This window comes from Chinchilla lanigera, unplaced genomic scaffold (genome assembly GCF_000276665.1).
Source record: "Chinchilla lanigera isolate Chin_1 unplaced genomic scaffold, ChiLan1.0 scaffold00062, whole genome shotgun sequence".
Taxonomy (NCBI): Eukaryota; Metazoa; Chordata; class Mammalia; order Rodentia; family Chinchillidae; genus Chinchilla; species Chinchilla lanigera.
Window position 1 is genome coordinate 6,736,584 of NW_004955463.1, and position 10,333 is coordinate 6,746,916.

General features: G+C 39.1%; 1 pseudogene; it reads left to right on the plus strand.

Annotated features, from left to right (window-relative positions):
• Nucleotides 1-2,736: 2,736 nt before the first annotated feature.
• Nucleotides 2,737-3,501, plus strand: LOC102024436 (annotated as a pseudogene).
• The last annotated feature ends 6,832 nt before the right edge of the window (nt 3,502-10,333 follow it).

The following is a 10,333-nucleotide window of genomic DNA, read 5'->3' on the forward strand; positions in this document are numbered from 1 at the left end:
TAGTAATTTTCAAGCACTACACACTACCCTGCTAGTTACTATAGTCATCATTTTGTAGAATAGATTTCTTACATGACAGGTCTATTAATAACACCTGACATGTGGTAGGCATTTAGTGGATATGAATAAATGAATAATTAAACGTGTATTAGCTTTATAAGAACCCTGTACTTTTCTCAGCATCAGAAAATCCTTTGATTAATGAGAACATTGAAATCTGAGTGACTCAAATTGAAAGCAGAGCACCTTCCTCACCTTCATACTAGATCCACCCCCACCAGTGTGAAAGAGTGAGATTCCCCTTCACATTCAAACGTTATAAAATGTGCAGCCCCTACAAGAGAAGTATGGTGACTAGGCTGGTGAACATCAGAAATAAAATTATCTACCCAAAAGTTTACAAGCAAAGGAAATAATTCCTATCCGGATTTATCCAACATGGCAAACACCAGACCAGCTACGTGCAGTGCAGGTACCTGATAAGCTCCAAAATCTAATCTCCTCTCCCCGTTTCCAGGTGTCAGAGTGTCCCTCAAATTTTATCATTATGAATCAATTATTTTAGCAAAAGTATGACCCTTTCCTTATAGTTGTTCCAATTGCCGCTTCTCCTGGAAGTCTCTCATTATATTACTAATACTCTCCGCTAAATCAATTATCCCTTATCCCTGCTCCCTAGGGAGGAGGACTAAAAAGGACAATAGGGAGGGCAGAGAGAGAGGAGGGGAAGAAAGCTGGGTTGCAAAGATAAAGACCAATGGGGGGGGATGCTTTGTCTTCTTCTGTTGCAGTTGTAGAAGGCTGGGTTCCATTCAAATGGAAGGAAGTGATCTGCTTTCAATTTGAATCATTGAGATTTTTGATGTTCTCTTTAATTAATTAAGATTTTGTGACACTAACAAAATTATTGGTTGTTTTTGTTTGCTTTTGATTTTAGTTTGCTTTTTTTGTTTGTTTGTTTCTTTATTTTTTGAGACAAAGTCTTGTTATGTAGTTCAAGCTGAGCTTGGAACTCACTGTGTAGCCCAATGGAGCTCAAATTGTCGATCCTCCCACCTTACCCTCCCAGAGTGCCGGGACTCTGGGCATGTACCACCACACCTAGCTATATTATTGGAGTCTCATGTAAGTAATTCACATTTAATCCTTCATTAATTCATATCCACTGAGTGCCTACCACATTCCAGGCTTTACTTAAGGCAGGTCCACCCCTACTCTCCTAGTTTTTGCAGGGCCTGAGCAAGTAAGGTACACTCACGTTCACACTTGCCACAACCTTCTCCCCTACTTCATTTTGTAACAGATAGGGTCACGCACAACCTTTGACGAGACCACAACCAAGCTGTCTAATCTCTGTCCACACCCCTCAGCTGAAGGTTCAGGAAGATGAACCTGAGGAAGTGGCCTACAAGCCTGGGAGGTGGGCTTGGGACCATGTGTGCAGGTAACAGCAAGGTGTAAGTTCCTACAGTGTCGTCCAGAGGCTAGGGGTGGGCTCTGTAGGGCACATCCCCTTCACCACATAACCCCTTTCTCCGGGGAGATGGAGCAGGACCAGGTAAGGACCAGAGAGGGCCCCTAAAGCTTGACTGGACAGAAAGGCAGTGTGGATTCTAGGTGCTGGAATTCATGAAGAAACATCCAGACACCTCTGCCTTCCAGTGCTTGCATTCCAGTGGATGAAGACAGACCATAAACAAATATGTGAGAAAATAAATAGCCAAATATAAAGTGTATTTGACAGTAGTAAGTACATTCAGCCCTCCATATCCACAAGTTTTGCTTCTGCAGACTCCATCAACTGTAGATTAAAATTGAGGAGGGTGGTACATCTGCACTAAACATGTACAGATTTTTTTCTTGTTTATTTTCTTTCTTTTTTTTTTTTGGTACCAGGAATCGATCTCATGACCTCAGGCTTGCCAGGCAAGCACTTATCCCACTGAGCTATATCCACGACCCCAGATTTTTTCTTGTCATAATTCTCCATATAGTACAAGTCTTTGCATTGCATTCACACTATCTTAGCTACTGTAAGTCATCTAGACATGATTTAAGGTATATGGGAGGATGTTATTGGTTGTATGAAAATACTGTCTTAGATATTTTCTCATTGCTAGTACAAAATACCAGACATCCACAAGTTAAGGGAGAGGTTTATTTTAGTTCACACTTTGTAGAAGTTTCACCTCATAGACAGCTGGCTCCAAGGCAGGGCAGCATGATGGAGGGACATCGCAGAGGAAAAATAGCCCATGGAGTGGTAGGCAGAAGACAGTGAGACTTCCTTCTTTTCCTTTTTATTGCATCCAGGCTATAAGCCTATTGGTTGGTAACACTCACCCAGGGTGGGTCTTCCCTCTTCAGTAAATCCATCAATCACCATGCTAAACCAATCAGTGGGTTAATCCAGTATCACATACCCATGATCTAGTATCATACACCCATGATCAGTCAATCCCTAAAGCCCCACCAAAGTGCATGAGGCTTTGCGGGGACATATGTATACAAGCCAGAACAAATACCATGCCATTCAGCTGGGGATGGTGGTGTACACCATTAATCTCAGCACTCTGGAAGGCTCAGGCAGAAGGATCATAAGTTCAAACCCAGCCTGGGCAAATTAGTGACTTAGCCAGACTGTCTCAAAAAATATTTTTAATTTTTTTAAAAAAAGGCTGGAGACATAGCTCAGAGAATATACCCTGGGTTCAACCCAAAGTACCACATAAGCAAACAACCAAACAAACAAAAACCCCATGCCATTTCGTAGAAAATATTTGAGCTTCCTCAGATTTTGGTATTTGCTGGGTTCTTGAGCAATGCCCCTTTAATACCTAGAGGCCACTGTATTCCAGAGAGGGAAAAAAAGAATACAGCATCCAATTTTAAGTAATGTGGGTTTACACAGGTGTATTATATCACTACAGTTGCAGTAAGAAACTGCCACAAACTAGAAGGCTTAAATATCAGAAATGTATTGTGTCACAGAAGTCCAAAATCAAGGTGGCAGCAGGGCTTGTTCCTTCTAAAGACAGATGGAGGCTGCTCTCTCAGCTCCATGATACCACCCAATGATGACAAGAAGAAGAAAGAAGCCAGAAAGTTGCCCAAGAAGGACAAAGGCACAGTGAACAAATCTAGGGCCAGGCCAAAAAAAGTGGTCCAAAAGCAAAGTTTGGGACAAGCTCAACAACTTGGTCTTATTTGACAAAGCTACTTACAACAAACTCTGTAAGGAAGTTCCCAACTATAAACTTATAACCCCAGCTATGGTCTCTGAGAGACTGAAGACTCATGGATCACTTGCCAGGGCAGCCCTTCAGGAGCTCCTTAGTAAAGGACATCTCAAACTGGTCTCAAAGCCCAGAACGCAAGTTATTTATATCAGAAATACCAAGGGTGGACATGCCGCAGCTGCTGGTGAAAATGTACAAACTGCTTTCTAGCTGTACATTTGGAAAAATAAAACTTTATTATTAAATAAAAAAGGAAGAAAAAAAAAAAGGCAGGCATAGTAGCACATGCCTGCAACCCCAGCACTGGGGAGGTTGAGAGAGAAGGATTGTCATGAGTTTGAGGCCTGCCTGCCCTACATAGTCAGTTCAAGGCCAGCCTGAATTATACATATAGCTAGCAAGACCCTATCTAAAAAAAAAAAAAAAAGAAGAAGAAGAAAGAAGAAGGAAAAAAAAAAGATTGTTGGAGAATTGGTTCCATCTCTCTCTGTCACTCCTGGTGGCCTCAGGCCTTCCTTGCTTATAGACGGCAGGCAGATGCCCTATGTCTTTACACTGTGTGTCCTCCGTGCTGTGTCTGCACCCAAGCTCCCTTTCCTATAACCACACCAGGCAGACTGGACTTGGGCCCATCCTTTTGGCCCCACTTTCAGTTGGCAACCTGTGAAGACCCTGTCTCTAAATACGGTCACATTCACAGGTACTGGAGACTAAAAACTCAAAACATTTTCTTGAGGGGCTGGGAATTTAGCTCAGCGGCACAGCGCCTGCCAGGCAAGCACAAGGTCGTGAGTTCGATCCCCTGTATTGGGAAAAAAAAAACAAAAACCAAAGGAAAACATTTTCTTGAAGGGTCATAATCAAACTCTAACAAAAGGCTTTACTGTGAAGGTAGCATTTGAGCAAAACCAGAGGTAAGATAGGTGAGCCCCTCCAAGAGCTCAGTACAGGGCTTTCAGCAGAGGAAACATCAAGGGCAAAGGCCCTGCCCTGCTTGTGCCCCCAGAACAGTGTTTTGGTGAGTTAAGATAGTGGCCTGGATAGGAAGAATAACTTCTCCTCTTCTATAGCACAGTAATATGGACATGGACAACAACAATTAATTGTTCATTTCAAAATAACTAGTAGATAATTTTTTTCAGGACTGGGACCTGAACCTAGGGCCTTCTCACTGAGCTTTTTCCCCAGCCCTGTTATTTTCTATCTTGATACAGGCTCTCACCAACTCACTAAGTTGTCCAGGCCGGACTTAAACTGTTGATACTCCCACCTCAGCCTTCCAGAGTGCTGGGGTTACAGGCGTGCACCACCATGCCTAGCTAGAAAATTTATAGTATTCCCTCTTCACATAAACTCTAGAATAGATCATTAACATCTAAAAAAAAATCTGCTGACATTTTCATTGGGATTACATAGGATCTACAGATCAATTTGAGAAGAAATAACCCCTTGACATCATTGAGTTTTCCTATCCATGAACAGAATACCTCTCCATTTGTTAAGTTTTTCCATGATTGTTTTCATTGGAGTTTGTAGTTTTCCTTATACAGCTCCTACACATATTACATTAGATTTGTGTATGTCTTTTCTTATATTTATACTGAAGTATTTAATTTTTTTGTGATGTTAATATAAATGGTGTTATTTTTTATTTCAAATTCCACTTAATGCTGGTATATAGGAAAATTAAACATATATATGTATATATATGTGTATATGTATGTGTGTGTGTGTGTGTGTGTGTGTGTGTGTATCCCCCTGGGGTATCTGACCATGTTGGCCAGGCTGGCCTTGAACTTTTGGGTTCATGCAATCCTTCTGCCTCAACTTCCTGAGTAACTATGACTATAGATATGTACTACCACACCCAGATTGTACATTAACTTTGTTTCCTATAATCTTTATATAATCACTTATTAATTCCAGGAGTTCTTAAGTTAATTCTTTTGAATTTTCTACATAGACAGTCCTTCCATATGCAAACAAATACAGGTTATTTTTCTCTTCCACATCACATATTTATTTCCCTTTCTTGTCTCAATACATTAGCTAGAATTTCCAGTACACTTTAGAAAAGAAGTGGTGACATATCCTCTATTTGTTCCTGATCTTACATAGAAAAGTTTTTAGTTTCTTATCATTGTGTATGATGTCATCTGTAGGGTCTTCTGTGGTAGATAATCTTTACCAAGTTTAATAAGTTCCTCCCCTATTGTTAGTTTGCTGAGGATTTTTATCATAGCAGTTTTGGATTTTGTTAAATGCTTTTTCTCTATCTGTTGACATAATCATATGATTTCCTTCCTTTGTCTATTGTGATAAATTATAGGAATTACTTTTCAAATATTGAACCAGCCTATATACCTGAAATACATCTCATTTCATTGTGATATACAATTCTTTTTTATATTTTTGGATTTAATTCTCTGATTTTTAAAGGATCTTTGTATCTATATTTATTAGAAAAAAGGGTAATTTATTATCTCCTTGTGTCTTTATCTAATTTTAGCATTAGCATACTGCCACCATCACAGAATGAAATAAGAATTCCCTTTTGTTTCTAACTCCTGAATGAGGTTGTACAAAAATTTGTATAATTCTCCCTTAAACATTTGGTAAAATTTACCATCTAACAGGCTTGAACCTGGTACTTTCTATTTTTGAAGATTATAATTATTTCTTTATATATTGTTATATTCTTTATTACTCAATTTCCTTAAAAGATATTGTTCTTTTATTCAAGTTGTCTGTTTCTTCTTGTTTGAGTTTTGGCAGACTGTTTATTTCAAGGAACTGGTCCATTTCACCTAGGTTATTAAGTTTGTGGCCAAAGAGTTGTTCAGAGTTTTCCTCTGTTACACTGATCATGTCTGTGGGGTCTGTAATGATATCCTCTTTCATTCTTCATATTAGTAGTTTTTGTCTTTGCTTTTTTTTTTTCCTCAGAGAACTAGCTTTTGGTTTTGTTGATTTTCTCTTTTGATTCCATTTTCAATTTCTTTGATTTCTAATCCAATTTTTTTTCTTTTCTTCTGCTTACTTGGACATAATTTCCACTTCTTTTCTAGTTTTGTAACATAGAAGCTTAACTGTTGATTTTAGAGCTTTCTTCTTTTAAAATATATGCTTTCGGTGCTATGAATTTCCCTCTAAGTACCACAAATGGAAGCATCCCACAAATTTTAACAAGTTGTATTTTTTGCTGGTTTTTCTTTGTATTTTTATAGTCATTTAGCTTAAAATATTTTAAGATTTCTCTTGAGATTTCTTCTTTGAACTATTTTTATTTAGAAGTGTTCTGCCCAATCTCAATCTCTTGGGGATTTTTCCACCTATATTTCTGTTACTGGTTTCTATTTTAATTCCATTTTTGTGTGAAAACATTGTACAATTTCTGTTCTTCTATATTTTTTGAAATATATCTATGACCCAGGATGTGATATGTCCTTCTGAATGCTACATGTGAACTTGAGAAGAATGTGTATTCTACTGCTGGATGAGTTTTCTATAGACGTAAATTATATCCATTTGGTTGATGATGATGAGTTCAATTACACCTTTACCAATTTTCTGCCTCCTGCATCTGTCCATTTCTGATAAGGGATGTTGAAGTCTTCAACTATGATAGTGGATTCATCTATTCCTCCTTGGAGCTTAATCAGTTTTGTTTCACAAATTTTGACACTCTGTTGTTAGGTACATACACATTAAAATTTGCTATTTCTTCTAGGTAGCTCCTTAAATCTAAGTTATGTTATATTGTACAGCTTTATATTTTGCTTTTTTCTCACTAAAATATGATTGTTTTCATATATACAGGCTCTTTTTACTCCACACATCCAACATTTCTTTATCTATCAGACCAAGTGGTTATTATTCAAGTACTGCTCTAGAAAGAAGTCATTTGTGTGCATGGTAGGATGTGGGACATGGTAGTATAGGACATCAGATGGGAAATAGGCTGAGGGGGATTCTTGGCAGCTGGCAGCTATCATCACCAAGAACAACAGTGGAAGACCAAGTGTAAGTGATACCAGCAGCTCAAGTTGATATACTCACATCTATTTGCTCACTGATCCCAACAAACTGTGGGAAGCCATGTTTGGTGAAAAGGGAAAACCTTTATGCAAAGCATCTCTGAGGAGAGGGAGGGGATTCATGTGGTCACAAATCTCCCTGTGTCCAGGTGTGCAAATGCTTTTTATAGTAATGAACAAAAGGAGAAGGGAAATAACTAGACAGTGGAGAACTCCAGCCTTGCTTCACCCCTCCCAGCCATCTTCTGCTCCCTCCCTTCACTATGGAAATGAAATTGGGCCTCCACATTCTGGTGTCAGCATCTACACATTCTGTTCATTCATTTGGAGTGAGGAGACGGAGGGTTATGGTTTACTCCCTAGACCCAAAAAGTGTGGTAAAATCCCTTGTCTCTAAAATAAAAGAAAACTTAACTTCTGGAGTTCCATTTTACCCTGCTGGTTATAGAAGATTCTGGTAAAAATAGATGAGATAGCTCAACATCAGCATAGACTGAACCAGCAGTACTACTCCTACCTGAACACCTGACTGTTAGAACAGAGAGTTAGTACCAGCATCCAAGGTAGGAGGAAGTTCGAGTGCTTATTGAGAGTGAACACAAGTTTATGGACAAAGGGAAATCCAAGCTTCAGCCCATTCAGACTATACATCAGGACCAACCTCACTGTCTTGGTTACTTTTTTCTCGCTGCTGGGCCAAAATACCTGATGCCCAAAATTAAGGAAGAAAAGGTTTATTTCGCTTACAGTTCGTGGAAGTTTCAATCCGTACTTGGCAGATTATAAAGCAGAGTGGCACGTGGCAGAGGGCTGCATCTCAGGGTGGCAGCACGCAGCTAAGCTGCAAGCACCCACAGGGCGGAAAGGGGGAGGAATGCCCCCAAGCAGCTTCTTCCTCTCCCTTACATATGCAAGCTATCCACCCCAGGGTGGGTGTAGCTCTCACACCCATAATAATCAAACTCTAAAAGCCTGCCCCGTAGTCGCATGAGGCTTTGGAGGGGACACACAGACATAAACCATAACACCCACTCCCCCAGACTAAGTGTCCAGCAGGTCTGTAGACAGCATCTCCAGTCTCATTCTGAATCTCAGGGACTTTGATTCTCTAAGCCTTAATTTCCTCACGTGCTGCCTGGAGTTACGCCCTGAGCTGCTCAGCCACGAAAACCCTTTTTGGTAACTGGCTTTGAGAACTACTTCAATTACTGCCCCACTCTGTTTTCCTTGTCATGGGGCAATAATTCCCTTGTCCTTTAGAACACATCTTAAACATCAAATCAGTCCTTATTGCACAATCAAATAAATGTATGGGAGGGGAAATGTAAAGGAATGAAGAAGAAATGAATCAGTGTAGAAGGACTAACCTTTGAGGATCTACCTGAAAGAGTTCAAAGTCAAGGTGTTTAGTTTTGATGTTTCCAGCAGTCAACAATTTCATAGAAATCAATGGAAATAAAATAGTTGACATCCTTTCAAATAACTACAAATGCTGTAGAAATTCAGAAGATCATCAAGACTTACTTTGAAAATCATTACTCATGTAGGATGGAAAACACCGAAGAAATGGACAGATCCCTAGATACATATGAATTACCAAAGCTGAATCAAGAAGATATAAAAATCCTGAATAATGCAATATCAGTCAACAAAATTGAAAATGTAATAAAAAAAAAAAAACTTACCAACAAAGAAAAGCCCAGGTCCTGATGATTCACAGCTGAATTCTACAAGAAATTTAGAGAAGATTTAATGCCAATTCTTCTCAAACTCTAATGAAATAGAAAGGGAAGCAATTCTCCCAAACTCATTCCTGGAGGAATGTACTACCCTGATACCAAAACCAGAAAAAGACCCAACCAAAAAAGAGAACTACAGCCCAATCTCCCTAATGAACATAGATGAAAAATTCTCAGTAAAATACTAGCTAATAGAATGCAGCAAATCATCAAGAAGATTACATAGCATAACTAAGTGGGACTCATCCCAGGAATGCAGGGATGATTCAATATACACAAATCAGTAAATGTAATACACCATATCAACAGAGCCAAAGACAAGAATCATAAGATCATCTCAATAGATGCAGAAAAAACTTTAGAAGGACCCTTTCAAAAGTGCAAAAACTTCCTTCTGTAGGGCCAGGCGTGGTGGCACATGCCTGTAATCCCAGCACTCAGGAGGCTGAGGCAGGAGGATCACTATGAGTTCCAGACCAGCCTGAGCTACAAAGTGAGCTCAGGGCTACCCTGAACTCAAGAGTGAGACCCTGTCTCAAAAAGAAAAAAACAAAACAAAACAAAGAACCCTACAGAAAATCAGAATAGATGGACTTTACCTAGATCTGATAACATCTATGACAAACCATCAATGACAAACCAACAGCCAACATTATACTAAATGGACAAAAACTGAAAACTTTCACTTTAAAATCAGGAATAAGACAAGGATGTCCACTATCACCACTCTTATTCTACATAGTTCTGAAAACATTAGGCAGAACAATTAGATAAGAAAGAAATAAAAGGAATAAGGATAGGAAAGGAAAAAGTGAAATTATCATTATTTGCAGATGACATGATACTCTATATGGAAGACCCCAAAAACTCCAACAAAAGACTCATAGAATTAATAAACAAATTCAGTAGCATAGCTGGATACAAAATCAACACTCAAAAATCAATAGCATTACTATACACAAACAACAAACACACTGAGAGAGAAATTAGGGAAACCACACCTTTCACCACAACATCCAAAAAATAATTAGGAATCAATCTAACAGAGGAAGTAAAAGATCTATACAGTGAAAATTACAGTACTCTGAAAAAGGAGACTGAAGAGGATTTCAGAAAATGGAAAGAGCTGGGCATGGTGGTGGCTGCCTGTAAACCCAGCACTTGGGAGGCTGAGGCAGGAGGATCGTTGCTAGTTGCAGTCCAGCCTGGGCTACAAAGTGAGTTCAAGGCCAGCCTGAACTGCACAGCGAGACCCTGTCTCAAAAAAAGGAAAAAGAAAAAAAAAGAAAAGATATTCCTTGCTCATGGATAGGAAGAA